Raw genomic sequence first — 18,058 nt, 5'->3', positions numbered from 1 at the left:
TAAGCAGTTTGAACCGATGAAACTTACAGATAATATAAATAATACATAAGCAAAGAAACTTGTGAAGTGATAATGATAAAATTTATATGTGATGCTAATTAGGGGATGATTTACCAAAAAATAAAAGGGATCAACAATATTTTGAGCGTAACTCACTTACTTTTAATGTTACAAGTTTTTTTAAAACACAAAAATAAAAATTTTTTTAAACACTTTAAAAAAGTTGATATGAATTTTCCTCGAAAAGTGCTCCGTTTTTGGGTTATTTCACATTGAAATATTCGATTTGGAATTTGATGAAGAAGAACCTACTTTTCATTAGCTACAACTCTGCTTCTACTGGATCTACAGACCTCAAGCATACACCATTTTTTTCAGTTTTTTATAAGCTATATTTTTGCTAAAAATATTTTTTTCGCTCAAATTCTTACTTTTTGAGGTATCTCCGAAAAACCGTCCAAAAACATGTTTTTTTCTGTTAAAAATGAACATATTCACTTGCAAATAACTCGAAAAGTATTGACTTAAGGAAAAAACTCTATGGAACAAAAGTTGCTTAGAATTAGTCATTTTATCCAATTCCGGACTTATTTTGAATGTATATTTTCATCTTCGAGAGGGGGGTATTCCCCTCCATTTTTGTAAAATGGAGGGGATGTATTATTTTTTTTTTGGGTCAGATTGTTCTTTGATCGGGCTATATGACAACGATTTAAAATCTATTGGAATTAGAGCATGGAGAAGAGTTGCCAGAGACAGGGGCGAATGGAGGATTGTTCTGAATAAGGTCTTGGCTCATAAAGAGTTGTAATGCTACTGATCATAATGCTTTTATAAATATGATTTTTATCGACTTGCCAGTGATTTGGTATTTATTTAAATAAATTTGTATATTTTATCGTAAATTATCAATGGAAAACGTAATGTTTTGACAAAAGGCACCTAAAAATGTCATCATACGGCATTATTACTAGTTATTTTGATGTTTTCAATCAAATTTTAGTGTACAAAATGTTAAAACACCATATTTTACTTCTTGTCACTATTTCCCAAAGAGGTAATTTTCTATCAAGCGTATAGAGACGGAGCATAAAGTTATTTAACAAATTAAACTTTTGGTCGGGGGAGGCCTGTGAGGACAATTAGCGATATACTTCAACTTCCGTGTATCTTCTTTAATTTGCAAAGAAATTATATTTTTATTAGTGGAAAAGGTGTATATCTTTCAATTTTATCAATAAAAATATTTACCTTATTTATGTTTTACATTCATAATATATCCATCCGACGCGACGGAGGGTTAACCTTATAAATCATGTGCTGATTTTCTGTCTTATCTTTTGCTCTGTTGTTATTTCTTTCTTATTGCTACCTACGTCTCTTACTTGTGTATCTCCTTATTGTACAGTCCTGTCAATTCAGTTTATGTATACATTTTGTGACATTACTAAAGACAAACGTGCCCGACAAATTCAGCGATTTTAGACTAATCAGTTTGATGAGCCACACACTTAAGATACTTCTACGAATTATACAAGTCCTAGTATTCCTTCTGTGCAAAAGTTGAATGGGTAATAAACAATTTGGATTTAGAAGTGTTCTAGGAACTAGAGAGGCACTATTATGTATCCGCGTTCTCTTACAAAAAAGTTGTGAGCTCCGAAAGAACCTTTATGTTTGTTTCATCGACTTCGAGAATACATTCGACAGATTACAACACAATACACTTTTTGAGTACCTACGGACAGCAGGACTGGACCTACCCATCAATCGTGGAGTACGACAGGGTTGTGTTTTGTTACCTAGTCTTTTTAATCTATACTCTAAAGAAATCTTTAGGGAGGCTTTTAATGACAGACAAGAGGGAGTAAGACTAGGCGGAGAAGTAATCAACAGTATCAGATACGCTGACGATACAGCCGTTCTTGCAGAAATTTTAAAAAGGTCTTGAGACATTAGTAAATAAATTAACAGGCCAATTGACAGGCCTACAACTAACATTTCAAATCCAAAGTGGATGGCAGTTGGAAAGATTAATATAGATCAAGGTCTGCTTTCTCCTAATGGAAATGATATACAACGTGCAAACCATTATTTTAAACAAACACCTTCGCAGCTACTTAAATGTAAATTATGATTCTGATGAAAGATAATAACGAGGATCCAAATATCACGTAAGGCTTTTATGACCTGGAAACCAGTTTTATGTAACAGAAACCTGTCAATGTATATTCGTAAAAAAGTCCTGAAATATTATGTGTGGTCAATCCTACTATATATTATTGTGAGACGTGGATATTGAATACCACAATGTTAACAAATTAGAAGCATTTAAATTGTGCTGATATCGACGAATCCTAAAAATATCGTGGGCTTCGCACACTTTCAATGAATACCTATGTCCTTTAACATAAATATCGGAAATTGGGAATGATGAAGAAGAAGAAAAACACAATTCCTCGTTCATATAATTACAGGACCTAAATACCATCTACTTCGGCTTATAATATAAGGAAAAATGGAGGGAAAGAGATGTGATTTGTCGAAATAAAGTTTCATGGCTGGAAAATGAAAAAGGAAAATAAAAAATCAATAATATTTTGTAATGGCATTATTTAGTTTTATTCTTCTTTTTAGGTCAATCTCTTTTATGTAATTTATTTACTCTTTTGCTTTATTTGACATTTCTGGTACTATTTTATTATCAATAAAATTAATTATTGTGTTACCCAAAATTTCACAGTTTCGTATTTTAATTTTTACAATTTTAGATTAGGTTCTTTTCTATACAAAATTTTACGATATGATATTTTCATATGCTGTAAATTTTTGGATTAGCTGAGATATGATCTTTATGATTGAATTGATACTTTTCCCAAAATTGACGTGCTTGTATAATGGTACAAAGTGTATCAATGTTCACCACAGTTGACATTAGCTGGAAGCAGGTTGAGACAAGTATATAAATGGTAAGAAAATGGATATTAAGGTAGAAATTAATTACTCAATAGAATACTAAAATTATTTATTTAACAAGAAGAAGTACAAAAGTGAAAAGTAAAATATGTTATTGATTTTATTCACACAAATTTTAAGGTTTTTGTTCAAAACTTAGTCTGAATCGCTAATTTCAAAATAAAAGGTACAATAAATACAAGTGTACATTTTACTGTCTTTGTCACAATCAATAAGGGACTATTTTTCAAATAACATACACTATATCATACACAGTTTTGGCCAGGCTTGGATTTTGAGTACGGCTCCAAACATATGAGACACAAGGTATCATTATCTTCCTCAGACTCAGTTTCAATCCTGATCTTTTTTTGAAATTATTTTTTTTTTTCATTTTCTTCTTCTTTGTGCATATCTTGATCATTTTATTTAATTTTTTTTTACTTTTTCTCTTGCAAAATTATTTTTTTTATTCTTCAGCTTCTTTCTCTAGCCTTTCTTTTACTGGAGTGCTTGTAAGAATCGCAGATTTCAAGGGTTTCTTCCCTTTTTTATTATTTTCGTCCCTCCAGCTTTTGGCTACGGACGCATTTGTTGAGGAATCACCGTGGACAGGTGTATAGAAACATTCTTACTCGTAAAAAGCGTAGATTGGTGTTCCTGTGACTGTATATTCTCAACGTTGCTAGTCCAAGCCTGGGTAGGATCGACATCGCTGTTTTTAAAATTCAACATTCTACATATATCTGCTTTTATCTGTTACTGAGCTTAACAAGAATTCACCATCAGTAAGCACACCTTTGTTATAGGGCGCGATTCCTGTGGCTTGAAATCCAGAAATAATATTCCTAGGGTTTATTGCTTTGGGCAATGCCAATTTCACGATGCCAGGAATATCGTACATTGTCATTGTTTTTCCTGGATTTTTCGTTATCCAATCATAAACTGAAGCAGAATAAAAAAATTTAAAGGGACCGTAGACTGATTTGTCAAAAGGTTGCAGGCGATGAGAAGTGTAATGGGGAAAGAACAACATGACGATAGGTACCATTTTACTTACAAAAATTAAGCACTTCAATTGAAAGATGTGGTTCATGGTTGTCCAAAACTAATCAACAAGGATAGTCTTTTGTAGATCTGAGATGGTCTTAAAAATGTTTAATAAACTTAAAAAATTATTCGGATGTAATGCATCCCGATAGATACGAAGTTCCGATGCAGCCTGGTGGCCCATTGCTGATAAAATGGTCTTTCAAAAGCACTCGAGGAAAAACGAACATGGGAGGAACCGAATTTCCTATGGCGGTAACAGCCAAGACCATAGTAACCATTTGCCCTCTCTCCGCTGACATAGCTTTCCTTACTTGGAGTACCCCTTTTTCTGCTACAACTTTATTTGGTCTCTGTATTGCTTGCTCGCCGGTTTCATCGACAATCTATATATCCTTGTTTTCAAATTTGTGCTTTTCTAAAACGTACGTCAAATTCTCAAAAATAGGGCAACATTGGTTTTAATAAAGCTGGTTGCACGGTTAAGGCTCGTAGCTTCAGGCTCCTTGATTGAAAGTTGATTGTGTTTTTTCATAAATAATGTGAACCAGTCCTTTGTAGCCATTTTATGGTTAATCCATATATCAGGTATAGCAGTGACAATCTCATTAGCCATAGCAAGTTCATAAGCTAATATTTCAATGTTTTGTGGAGTAAGTCCATACTAAATTTTGGATAAATTTATTATATACTCTTCAAGTTCAGACTCTAGTAGTTGATCTGGGAAAATCTGTATTGGTTTAGCATATCCCATTGTAATCTTTCGACCGTCGGATTTGTCTTTTTTTCTTATAAATCTAAGCAAAGGCATTTTGTCGATCTCGAACGACACGGCTGCTTCCCGTAGAGACATCTTTTGAGATTTGAAGGCTGCATAGGCTTTCTCGAAGCTCTCAATTGGGATTCTTTCTCAATCCATCTTCCTAGTATAGTTCCGCACCATAGTTCTGTATCAAAATAACAATATATTAAATTTCACAATATTGCGATATGTTGATAGACCATACCAATATGTCCCAGCCCCTTGTATCAACTTGCCCTCATTGAACATTAGTGTCCTAAATTAAACTAACCTCTAAACCAAGAAGACTGAAAAATTTAAATTTTTACAAAACACTCACTTTAACATACACTATGAACTGCACGAACAGTGAGTTTCCTAGAAGAAATTCACTGTTTGTAGAATTCAATTTCCTTGCTGGTATATCCACTCAAACACAACAGTCAAAAATTACTTGCCACTAATGAAAACAAACAGTTAATTATAAAACCGCCTAGAGTATTCCGTTAACAGACTTCATAAGACACAGCGTCTATAGATAAGATGGTTAGGTGGAATTGAATGCAATCCTACTCTTGTCAAGATCAAAAATATGTCACTTATTTCAGCGCCACCTATTGGCTTGGAAGTATACCATAATCTGGTCTACACATGATAGGTGTGAAATTTTAAACGTTCTTGCTGTTGATTGGATAGTATGCTCAAGGTCAGTGAGCGGTAAATTTAAAAACTAAGAGACCCATAAAGTACTTTTAATATTTTATTGAAGTGGATAATTATAGTAAAACACAAAAAACTTTGTAGTATATTATAAGAGACATAGGAAAAAAGAAGAAGAAAAGAATTTTGTCAATAATTGTCAACGAATAAGTTTTTAAGTTGCAGTTTCCTGTCAGAATGTAAATGTTATAATTAAAATTGATTTTATTAATTCACATTTTCCCTTGCATCACATCAATTTGGCGATGAGATAAAAGGAAAAGTAATAATTTATATTTCAAGGATTTTGTTTGTTTACATATTTTTAGTATTATAGACATTACTAAAAATGCCAAAAAGTGGAGACGAAATCCAGGCCCCTATGGAGCCGTGTGGTTCACAATCAATAACTGTTGTACTTGCAGGAAATATATCTTCGTTAGCAACGTTCAGAAGTGGCGATGATTTCGAAATATTTGAAGAAAGGTTGGAGCAATGTCTATTGGCTAACTTAGTAGAAGAAGGGAGAAAAGTTGCGGTATTATTAACACTACTTAGTTAGGACATTTATAAAGTGTTTCCCTAGTAAACCAAAAGATAAATCATTTGATGATATTATGGCACTATTTAAAATTAAATTTAAACCTCGCATTGCAGTTTATAGAATAAGAATAATGTTTGAGCAATTGAGACAATGAAGCTATAGATGAATGATGTATTAAAGTTAAAAAAATCTGGTAGCTCAATGTGAATTTGGTGATAAGTTAATGTATAGAGTACAAGAAAAATTTGTAGTTGGAATAAAACCAGGCCCAATATTAGACCGTTTATGCGAGGAAGGTCCCCAGAAGAGTTTAAAAGGCCTTTTAGAAATAGCACTGGCAAAAGAAGCAGCTTTGAGAGAATCCAGAGGAGTGGAGATAAATTATTCAAAAGCCAACAAGGAAGGTGGGAAAAAAACTCCAGTAAGACCACCTAGTTTATCAAATCAAACTAAGACTGGTAGGATAACCGTAAATAATAAAAGAGATAATTTGTGTTTTTATTGTAATAAGCCACATCATGATTTTAAAATGTGTAAGTTTAGGAAATTGACTTGCAATAAATGTAAAAAAGTAGGGCATATTGCGGTAGCATGTAAAGTTCGGAGAAATAAATTTGTAGAATATGTAGAAACCGATGATAATATCATCGGTTTCTACATATTCTACAAAATTATTTCTCTGAACTTTACATGCTGCCTATATAAATCTATATTATAGATGCTGAGGGCAATACCTCAGAGGGTGGTATGGTGGAGATGCTGAAGGTTGATGTTAATAGTGTTGAGGCTTATATTAAGCCAATGTCCATAACCGTTTTGATAAATCAGCAACCTATCGTTACGGAAATAGATACAGGAGCTGGTATTTCTTGTATCCCTTATAGTATGTATTATAAATGTTTTTCAATGAGTTAAAACCAAGTTTGATTAAATTAAAATATTATGATGATCCAGTTGTAATACCCAAAGGTAAAATTGAGGCACAAACTAAAATAGTTGATAGAGTTGAAAATGTTTCATTGACTGTAGTCGTGGGAGCTACTAAAGTATTATTAGGCAGATATATCTTTATAAAATTTAATTTATCCATAAAGGGAACAAAAGTGTATATCGGAAATCATGAATTAAGTTTTAGTAATTATACCCAGATTAATGAAATAAATATAAATGAAGTTGACTTTCAATCACAATTAAATGTTTTATTAAAAAAATATGAGACAATTTTTAATGATGAGTTGGGTAAATATATAGGTGAACAAATTCATTTAGAGATGGATAAATATGTTAGGCCAATTTTTCAAAAACCCCATCAAATTCCCTTTGCATTTAGAGAGAAAGTAAAGGCAGAGTTGTGTACGTTAGAGAAAGAAGAGGTACAGTGGAACCTCGATAACTCGGATTAATCGGGACCGCGGCCGATCCGGGTTATCGAATATTCGGGTTAGCCGGAGAGCATGGTAAAAATTAATAAAATACGGTATACTTATAGATAAAGTCCGTTATAATTAAAATAACATGAAATATATATGCACAGTACACATCTAACTTACCTATAGTTGTATAGAGTATGTATAGTATAGAGTAAAGACAGTATAGAGTATTGTTCATTTCTAGGTAAAAAAACTCAGTCAGTTTCGGTTGTGTCAATTTCGTCTGCCATCGGAACGATGTTATGTTATTTAAGAACAGTGGCTCTTTCATTGTTTAAAAGACCATTATTTAAAAATAAATTTTTTAAAAGACAGTTGGAAATAAAAAGGAATAACAGGTGCATCTGTTGTTTGCGATAGCCCGAAATAATGAACGTCGCTCTGCCGCTGCCGTGTGCCATGAGTCATTTTCACTGTCATATGGTTCAAATTACACAAATACCCATTAACTCTCAAATATTATATTATGGTCAAAGCGAAGTTTTATCACTGAAACTCGATATTTTTAAGACATTCCAGAAGAGGCTACAGATAAAATGTTTTAACATAATATGTATGAAAAAAAATATTTTATTGTTGAAATGTTTGTCTGATGAAAATCGGTCCGGGTTAGCCGGACTTCCGGGTTATCGGGGACCGACTTATCGAGGTTCCACTGTAATATAGAAAGTGGAAAATGCTTTGTGGGGCACACCGTTAGTACCTGTGCTCAAACCAAATGGTAAGGACGTGAGGGTATGTGCTAATTATAAAGTAACAATTAACAAATATTTAAAAGATTCAAATTATCCACTACCTTTAATAGAATATATTTTTGCTGCACTGAAAAGTGGAGAAGAGTTTACTAAACTAGATTTTAAAAATGCGTATAATCAGTTAGAATTAATGTTGTTCTGAAGCTATTTCCTTGTGACATTTTTATAATCAACTATTTATAATGGGAAATTAAATATCAGTTAGAATTAAATACTGAAACATCACATTTACTATGTTGGAGTACACCTTACGGAATTTTTAGAGTTAAAAGACTCCCTTATGGAACAAAACCAGCTTGTTCTATTTTTCAGTGTATAGTGGAGAAAGTTTTGCGGGGATGTAAGGGTACAGTCAATTATTTAGATGATGTAGTAGTTACAGGGAAAGATAACAAACAACATTTAGAGAACTTGGCCGAGGTTCTTGAGAGACTTTTAAAAGTAGAATTTAGATTAAATTTGAGTAAATGTAAATTTGCTAAAGATTGCATTTTTTATTTAGGACCTAAAATTCCAAATAGGGGGCTGGAAACGGATAATAATAAAGTAGAAGCAATTATGAAGTTGCCAAAACCAAGGAATTTTACAGAGTTAAGAACATTCCTTGGTATGATAAATTATTACTCTAAATTTATTCCAAATTTAGCAGATAAGGTGAATCCATTGCATAAACTTTTAGAAAAGAATTGCAAATATTTACGGACAGATAATTGTCAAAAATCATTTGATGCTACATATTAAATAGGAGAAAACTTCGAGTCAGGTTTTAATGCATTTTGATCAAAATAAACCTATTAGACTAGTTTGTGACAGTTTAGAATATGGATTAGGTGCGGCATTATTGCATGTATTGCCAGGTGGATCACCACGCCCAGTTTGCTTTATATAAAGGGTCCTAAATAAGACAGAGAGAAATTATGCAATGGTTCATAAAGAAGCCTTAGCAGTTTTTTGGGCAGTACAGAAGCTTTATCATTATTTAGCAGGTAGAAAGTTTGAAATTTTGAGTGACCATAAACCCCTGCAGGCACTTTTTGGTGAGTTTAGAAGTCTTCCCAAAATGGCATCAGCAAGGTTACAACGTTGGTCATTGCTTCTATCAGGATTTGATTATGTTTTTAAATTTATTAAAGGAGCTGACAATGTGCAGGCAGATGCTTTGAGTCGACTTCTTCTAGAGAAGACAGTAAGAGAAAAAGAGGAAGATGTTGATTATCTACATTTTATAAAAGGGTTAGCTCCACTCGATACCCTCAAGGTACGGGCAGAAACCAGGACTGATCCAATGTTAGATCGTTTCTTTAACCATATTAGGTATGGATTCCCGGAGATAGCAGATTAGATAATAAAACCGTTTTTAAATAGAAAAGAGGAACTATCTGTGGAGAAGGGGGTGATTATGTTGGGATTTCGAGTAGTGGTGCCAACAAAGTTACGAAAACAATTGCTGTTAGAGTTGGACAATACAAATGAAGGAATTTCCAAGATGAAATCAAATACACGAGCTTATTTTTGGTGGCCAACTTTAGATACAGACATTGAATCTTATGTAAATAATTGCAAAATTTGCTTAGGCTTGAGATCAGAACCAAGTAAAGCTAAGCTTTTTTTTTGAATGAGGTGGAAAGATTCGTAAATCGACTAGGGAAGGTGTCCCTAGTATTGTTGGATTCAACCAAACCAGAGACATACGCCGACGGCACGGTGTCAAAACTAAGTGACAGAGGGCCCCTTTCGGACATCCCTGCCAGGTCACCTACCAACTAAAACCACCCCCTCTTCGATCCGAGGTATCCCTGGACGAGTTCATTAGCGAACGAAACATGGGGATATCCCGTGCAGACCGGATTAAAGGTGCCCTTAGAGCTATTTATTATATCTACAACACTTAGCTAATAGCGGTGAGCGTGTAGGAAAAAGATCTAGTTCCCAAGCGAAGGAACTTGGAAACATTGAGAAAAAAAAAAAGAGAAGGTAACTCGATACATTTTTATACAATATAGAAGAAAGAAAGAAATAAATTTTATTTTATTTTTTTATTTTTTTTTTACAGTTGACCGCTATGAAGGAGGTAAACTCCCTCACCCAGCTTGTTCTACTCTTTCCATTATATACTTTCTTTTCATGATGCTTGTTATGTGGTCAATTATACACTCGAAATTCTCTTTGCTGGTCATTGCAATCTGCATGATGTTGTTGGGCCAAACCTATTCTGCAGCCTTTGTTGTTCTAAGACGAAAACATTGCATCGGAAAATGCAATGTTCCGCATCGTCCCTCTCGTGACACGTGGTGCATATATCATCGTTGGTTTTTTTGATGCCATATGTGTAAGACCTAAAAGATCCATGACCCGTCAGGAACTGAGTAAAGTAGTAATTTACCCGTTTAAATTTACAGTTGTACCAAGCTACAACATCGGGGATCAGTGTTTTGGTCCAGCGAGCCTTCGTGGTCTGTACCTCCCATTCCCTTTGCCATTCCATTAGCATGTTTACTCGTATGGTCCTTCTCACCTGTTGTAAGTGGCCATCGTGTGCTTCATACAGCATTTGTCTCTCTTTGGCTAACAGGTGAATAGGAAGAGTGCCCGCTATCACCTGTAAGGCCAACGTAGAAGTGGTTCGGTACGCGCTCACCACTTTTAAAAGAGGCTTACTTTGGGCTCTTGTTATGATATCTTTGTACTTCTGGTACTTTAGTACGCTGATCCAGACGGGGGTTCCATATAGAAGGGTCGACTGCACCACTTGGAGGTACAAACTTCTCTTGTTGCTGCTGGGCCCTCCAATGTTAGGTATTATTCTCTGGATAGCTGCCGTCCGTTCGTCTGACTTCTTAACCACTCTTAATAAGTGTTTCGTATATCTTAGGCCTCTGTCTAGGTCAATACCCAAATACCTCGCACAGTTCGTCGGCTCTAGTTGGCTACTACCTATTTGGAAGGTCAAGTCCGGCCCATTTCTTGGAGCTTTAAGGATGACCACTTCTGTCTTGTGACCTGCAAGTTCAAGATGATTATTTTCCATCCACCTGTTCACTTTCTCGCAGCATTCGTTTACGATTTCTACAAGGTCCCAGCACATGTCGTTGGTGACCAATATAGCAAGGTCGTCCGCATAGGCTACTGCCATGTTTTTTCTACCGTAATCGATATTTAAAACCCCATTGTACAAGACATTCCACAACGTTGGACCTAGTACAGAGCCTTGCGGTACGCGGGCTGTTAGTTTCATCTCAACATTTTTGGCCACTGATACATGTCTCTCGCTTAAATATCTTTTTATAGTATTGATCAGGTATCCCGAGACATTAGCGGTTTCTAATTTAGTAATAATATGGGCCCAGTTGGCCGAGTTAAAGGCGTTCTTTACGTCAAACATTACTAAAACGGCCCATTTTTTTCTGGTGTTCTTCACAGTGTCTGTAATATGCTTGACCGCATCTATAGCAGATTTTCCTTTCCTGAAACTGTACTGTCTGGTTGAGATGATGTCTTTTTCTCTCAGCTCTCTTTCAAGACGGTTTTTAACAATATTCTCATACAACTTTCCTAGGCAGTCGAGTAGGCATATCGGTCTATAGGCGGTGGCTTCTTCCGGGTCTTTGCCGGGTTTGAGTATTAGAGTTAGTCTTGCGAGCTTGAGCTGCTTAGGAAACTCTTGTTTTGTCAGCAGCTGGTTCAATATGGCTCTGATAGCGTCTGGCTGTGTTTTAACTATTAGTTTTATCACCTCTGGTGGCACACGATCGGGTCCTGGGGATTTACCTACTTTAATGGACTCTGCTGTTTTGATGAGTTCCGCATTACTTATTTTCTCCGGACAGATATGTGGATTGTACGTATGTTCAATGCCGGGATTGTTGGGAAAGAGAGTGTTAGCTATTTCTCTCCTTTTCTCATCGCACAGATAGTATGGGACCTCGAACTTCAGCGTTTTGGTGGTTATTCTATAGGCATCGCCCCATACGCCATTTTCCAGTGCCTCGCACAAGTCTTGCCAACATGTGCGCTTTGCGCTCTTTATAAGTTTGTTTAGTTCTTTCTTGACGGATTTATATTCGTCTTTTGTCTGCTGGGTCTTGTGTCTCTGGGCGATTCGTCTGAATCTAAGGCATTGTGTCCGTTTCGACTGAATTTCGTCATTCCACCAGTAGGGTACGGTGTATGAGGCGGTTTTGCTCCTACTACTTAATTTGTATGCCCTAGTAATGGAATTCCTGAAGGTGGGAAAGTCAGTGGCTTCTTCCCGTAGATTACTAATCAACTCCGCAAATCTTGCTTTGTTGAAGTCAAGTATCTTCCTGCCGTTCTTTTTTGTTACCTTTGTACCAATCTCGAAGAAGATGTACTTATGGAAGGTAAAGATGTTATCATCTAGCACATCCCAATTCGTAATCTTCTTAGCGTAGTTTTTGTATGCCAGGGTAACATCTATGTGGCTCCGCCATTCACCTTTTTCGAACGTGTGTTTCCCATTATTCATCACTGCCATATCGGTAGAGGCAATCCATTCGTTCCATATATTCCCTTTGACTTCATTTCTTGGGGACCCCCACCATATGGACTTGGCGTTTATGTCGCCAGCAATTATATAATGCTTCTCTGTTATTGCCGCCTCTATGATGTTTTCGACCTTCTCTTGGTATTGTGTGATGTTGATGTTTGGTGAGATATAACAGGCTATAATAGCTACATCATTGAGTTTTAACTTGATGAAGCTTTCTTTCTTGGTGATTTTGCTTATGGACAGGTTCCTATTAACCAAGAAGATGGCGACGTCAGCCCGCTTGTCGGCGACCCAACCAAACTTTTAGAGATGTTTTTATTAGGTTCAGGGACTATAATGAGGTCTGCTTTTATTTACAGAGCTTTGGCGTGAATCAGATCATGTCCCACCTTGGCCCTTCCGATATTTACTTGTAATATTTTGAGAGTATTCGCACCGCTCGAAGCCATTTCAGATCAATTAAGTGTCTATATCTGCTTAGAGTACTTAGTCGGGGACTCTCTAGGCTCTGTCCCATGGGTAGGTGTGTCACCCACCGTGGGTGTAGGGTTTACATCAGGTTCCTCATTTGGGGTTGGAGAGGATGAACGACAAGGCCGTTCGGCCCGTTGTACGTGTTCGGCCGCCACGCTGTCGGACATGGAGCCAAACTGCTCCACGAGGGTGGAGTGAGACGCTTCATGGAAGACCTCGTCGTCGGCCCTCGCGATATCCTCATGTGAAGGCGTTGAAGCACCAATCTTTGACTCATCAGTTTTCTCTGAGCATATGTCCATTTCAGTCGGAGTGGGGGTAGGGGGGGTGATGTTTTTTGTAGGAGTAGGGGCTGGTACGCCTGTGTAAGGGGAGTCTCAAGGGTCTTCGTTTGGTCTGCCAATCGAGCTCTCTGGAGAGCCGACCGGAACTCCTTACATTTACCGCTGCCAATACGGTGTAAGCCTTCGCAAATCACGCAATAATCCGCCTCCTCACAAGATTCGAAGGTGTGACCGTTCTTTCCACACTTCGGGCAGAATCCAGTACGGTCAGGGCTATTACACTTGCTCACGTCATGAGTATATGACCAGCATCTCTGGCACCTCTTGATGCTGTACCTCCTTTCCACCTCACAACTCACGAGGCCGACGTTCATGTTTCCCATATCTATGATTCTCCTTGCCGCTTCCGCGGAAAGGACGACCGTCGCTGCCAAGGTGTTATTCCGCATGGGACGCAAGTGTTTGATGGAGTAGCTAGGTTCCCATTTACCCAGCTCTCTCGTAAGAGCAACCTTGAGGTTCTCTGCATTCGTATTCAAGGTCATCCCTCTAACGTGAATGACGGCCTGTCTCTCCTGGCCTATCAGTTTGGCCGATACGCCGCTATCCTTGATAATAGCCTTTTTTATCATCAAGGCCGCGTCCTGATCTTTGTCGATTGTAATAAGTAGGTTGCCATCACGGGTGCTTCTAAGGCTACGAACTGCCTCCTTGGCCTCGCTGTTTCCCACGGCTTTCTCTACTCCAGCCAGCAGCTGGGAGTAGGTCGCATCCTTCTTAGACACAATAAATCCAAACGTCGGTCTTTCCCGTCTGGTGGCTGTAGTGAATACTAAGACGGAGACATGGGTGGTGTGCCGGAAGATAACTTCCGCCATCTTCCTCAGATTAGCCACCGGCATGTAGCTTACGTGGTGCAGGGCCACAGTGTCATTTTCTTGAGTTTCCTCCCTGACACGCTCGAGTGCGAGCCAGAGCTCTTCCGGTGTACCGGCTGTGACCTTAATCACTTTGTGTGATTTCGTTTTTCTTCTGTCGCCTTCCCGGATGGTGATTGTATTTTCCATAACCTCGAAGTCCCCTTCCAGTGACGATAAATCGGGATACCGGTCTCTATACAGTCTTTGAATACTAAAATTCATCTTCCTGTCATTGGGCTCCAGAGCTACCACCTTCACGGGGCAATTGGATTCCAATGGGTTTGAGACCTCAATTGTCGTTTTTTTATATATCTTCTCAGGCCACTCAAAGTGGGCGTGCCTTTGGAAGTCAGCAAAAGTGTTGACTGCTTCTAGGTTCGCCATCTTGACCGCCCCGGGAGGGCCGTGCCATGCGTCAGTTTGCGTGCCGCAATCCGTCATGACGGGTCTTGGCACATCAGAGCCTTCAGCGCATGCAAGGTCACATTGGACGTCTGAGTCTACAGTTATTTTTTCGATAGGCTCCATAGCGTGATTATTCAACCACTCGCGGATGTGCTCCATACGATGGGTTGCATGCCGCTTCTGGAGCTGTCTATGAAGATCTTTTACGGGTCTTGCCGTATTTGGGTACTCTTGTATTAAGGAAGCAAGTCGATCTATCTGTTTTGTCATATCCTCTATGTATTCAAGCAGCTCCATTGCTTGACTACACGGTCTCTTTTTATATATTTCGGAAATCGACCTAGTGTACGAGGCCTTTCTCTTAAGATTCTGATCGTCAGGAAGAGAATTTGTTCTCCTCCTGGCTGTGTTTAGTTTTCTTCCCGGCTTGCCGCCCGGGTCGCCCGCGGTTTCTTTGAAGGGTTGATTAAACATGTAAATCCCACGAGTAGCTAGGGAAAAAAAAAGAATCCACCACCGCAGAGCCCCGCATGTGGTGGTAGGGCTGCGTACAACGGGGTTTTGCCAGGTGCCCCGAGGGAACCGTTCGTGGCCACGTATCGTGTGGTCATCCATCCTTCGGCATGGTGTCCCACACCTTGGATTACGGATTTTTTCTCGCTGGTTTACTCCATCGGATTTTTACAGGTTTTCTCCTGTTAGGTATGAGGAAAGGATAATTGGGAAAGGTGTGACATATCGGCTATCCCTGATAGGTGTGTCGAAAAAAAAAATTCGAAATAAGTGCGTGGTGGTAACCGTAGCCTTGACCCCCCGCACTGACGAGTACGTCTGGTGCGCGGGGCCCCGCCGCCGGTCCCGACTGGGATATGCGAATTGAGTTTGCGGGTTGGGGCAGCCGTAGGAAATTAGGAAAGGTGCATCCCCTGAAGGGGGCGAAGGCGTCGCAACTTTTCGCCTCAGTTGCCACGCCTTTTTAGCGTCCAGCGGCGGTGTCCGGTGCCCACCCGGTGCACAGGCGCTGGACGCTAGGGACTGTGTTTGGTTTCACTGGTCGTGCTCCCCTCACAAATTCAGGGACCAAGACCAGTTACTTGGCCCTCCCACCGACGTCGAGGAAAAAATTACAGTCCCAGGGAGAGAAGTAAAGCTAAGCTGATATCATGTGAAAAGGGAACATGTATGTTTGAGAGGGTGCATGCTGATTTTCTAGGTCCCATAAGAAATAAAATAATTTTGATAATCATCGATACTTTTACAAAATGGCCAGAAGCATATATTTATTATGAATATTTTGACTGCTGCGGAGACTATTGAAAAATTTAGAGATTGTTTTGCCCGGTTTAGGCTACCTAAAGTAGTTGTTAGAGATAATGGCTCTCAATTTTCATCAGGTGAGGTTTCACGGTTTTTACATAATAACGGTATTAAACACTCTACATCACCACCATATCATCCAGCAAAAAATGGGTTTGCAGAGAATTTTGATGACATTTAAAAATGCTCTTTTGAAGGGATTGAAGGATGATTACAACTGTAATAATTCATTACAAACTGTATTCAGTAAATTTTTGTTCCATTATAGAAATTCAGTACACTGTACTCCAGGAGTATCACCCTCCAGTCTAGCATTTAAACATAAAGTTAAAACCCAATTAGATTTGTTATGGACATGTAGTGGCAATCAGAGTTCTAAATCAATAGATAATAAATTAGACAGTAATAGACCAATTGAAACTTTTCAAGTGGGGGATAAAGTTCTTTGTAGAGATTATCGTTATCCTAATCGTAAAACATGGGCAAAAGAAATAATAGATGAAGTTGTAGGTGACAGGATATATGTGTAAGTTAACACACGAGAGTTTAATTTATAAAGACATTTAGACCAGATTTTGAGAGATAATGATTCTGATTCTAACTACGATATTCTTAATGAAGAATTGTAACTGATATAAATAATAATAACAATAGAATTAGTAGCAGTGTTGAACCCTTCTCAGCTTTAACAGAAGGGGAAGTGTTAAAACAAAGTGATATCGAAGAGAGCAATTTTAAAGAGTCTGGTAATGCAGTAGCAAGTAAAACAGTGGTTAGTGAGGTTAACGTGAAACCAGAGAATAAAGAAAGTGTGACAGAAGTTCCGAGTAGGCCAAAAAGAAATACAAAACCTCCTGTGCGTTTAAACTTGTTGTGGGGAGGTATTGTAGTATATTATACGTGACATAGGAAAAAAGTAGAAGAAAAGAATTATGTCAATTATCTACGAATAAGTTTTTAAGTTGTAATTTCCTGTCAGAATATAAATGTTGTAATTAAAATTGATTTAAATAATTCACATTTTCCCTTGCATCACATCAAACTTTTCTATCTTAGGCCTGGTCTTTTCACCTCCGGATAACTAGTTATTGGGAAGTTTATCTGACAGACTATATGTTAATCTCTCAGATAAACTTCCCGTTAACTAGTAAGTTATAAAAAGGACTAAGAGGAAAATTTAACTTGCACTGAATGAGTCCTGTTGAATGTGTTTAGCAATAATTATTATTGTTTGTTTTATGTTTATACTGTTGTAATATTGTCTCCCTGTGAAATTTTATTAAGTAAATTTTACAGGGAGGTAATAAGAATAAAATTGTATAAAAATTTATATTGAAAAAATAAAAAAAATATGTACCTGTACAAAAAAATAAAAAAAAACAAGAAATAAGAAAACAGAAAAATAACAAAAAATATTAAAAAACAAAAAAAATAGAAAAAAAAACAAAAAAACAAAAAAAAATAAATAAAAAAGTATAATAAATTATAAAATAAAAAAGAGAAAGAGATTAAAAACACAAAGAAGGTCTAAACCTCCGCGGTGTCGAACCGGGTTGATGCCTTAAGCGCTGGTCTCCTCGAAAGAGGTGCCGACAACCTCCGATCGTAACACTGCGATGAATGACATCATAAAAAACTGTACCATGCAAAATAATAGCGTTGGTTCCCAAGGATGCGTTGGAAGCCACCGCTTGCTGAGCTTGCACATTCCATTGCCCCAGTGAAGAACCTTGAATTTTTCACCGTAATCTGACGTAATTCATCGCAGTGCTACGGTCGCTGTTTGTCGGTGCCGCTTTCGAGGAAACCCAGGCTGTAGCGCTGTTAAAAAAAACATATATATTTATTAGTATTAAGTATTAGCATTTAGTTTTTTTGTCAATTTCATTATTTCTAAATTAATTTAAGTTGGTTAGGCCATGAATCAAGGGTAT

Source organism: Diabrotica virgifera, chromosome 10 (genome assembly GCF_917563875.1).
Source record: "Diabrotica virgifera virgifera chromosome 10, PGI_DIABVI_V3a".
NCBI classification, from domain to species: Eukaryota; Metazoa; Arthropoda; class Insecta; order Coleoptera; family Chrysomelidae; genus Diabrotica; species Diabrotica virgifera.
This window is presented reverse-complemented; position numbering follows the sequence as displayed.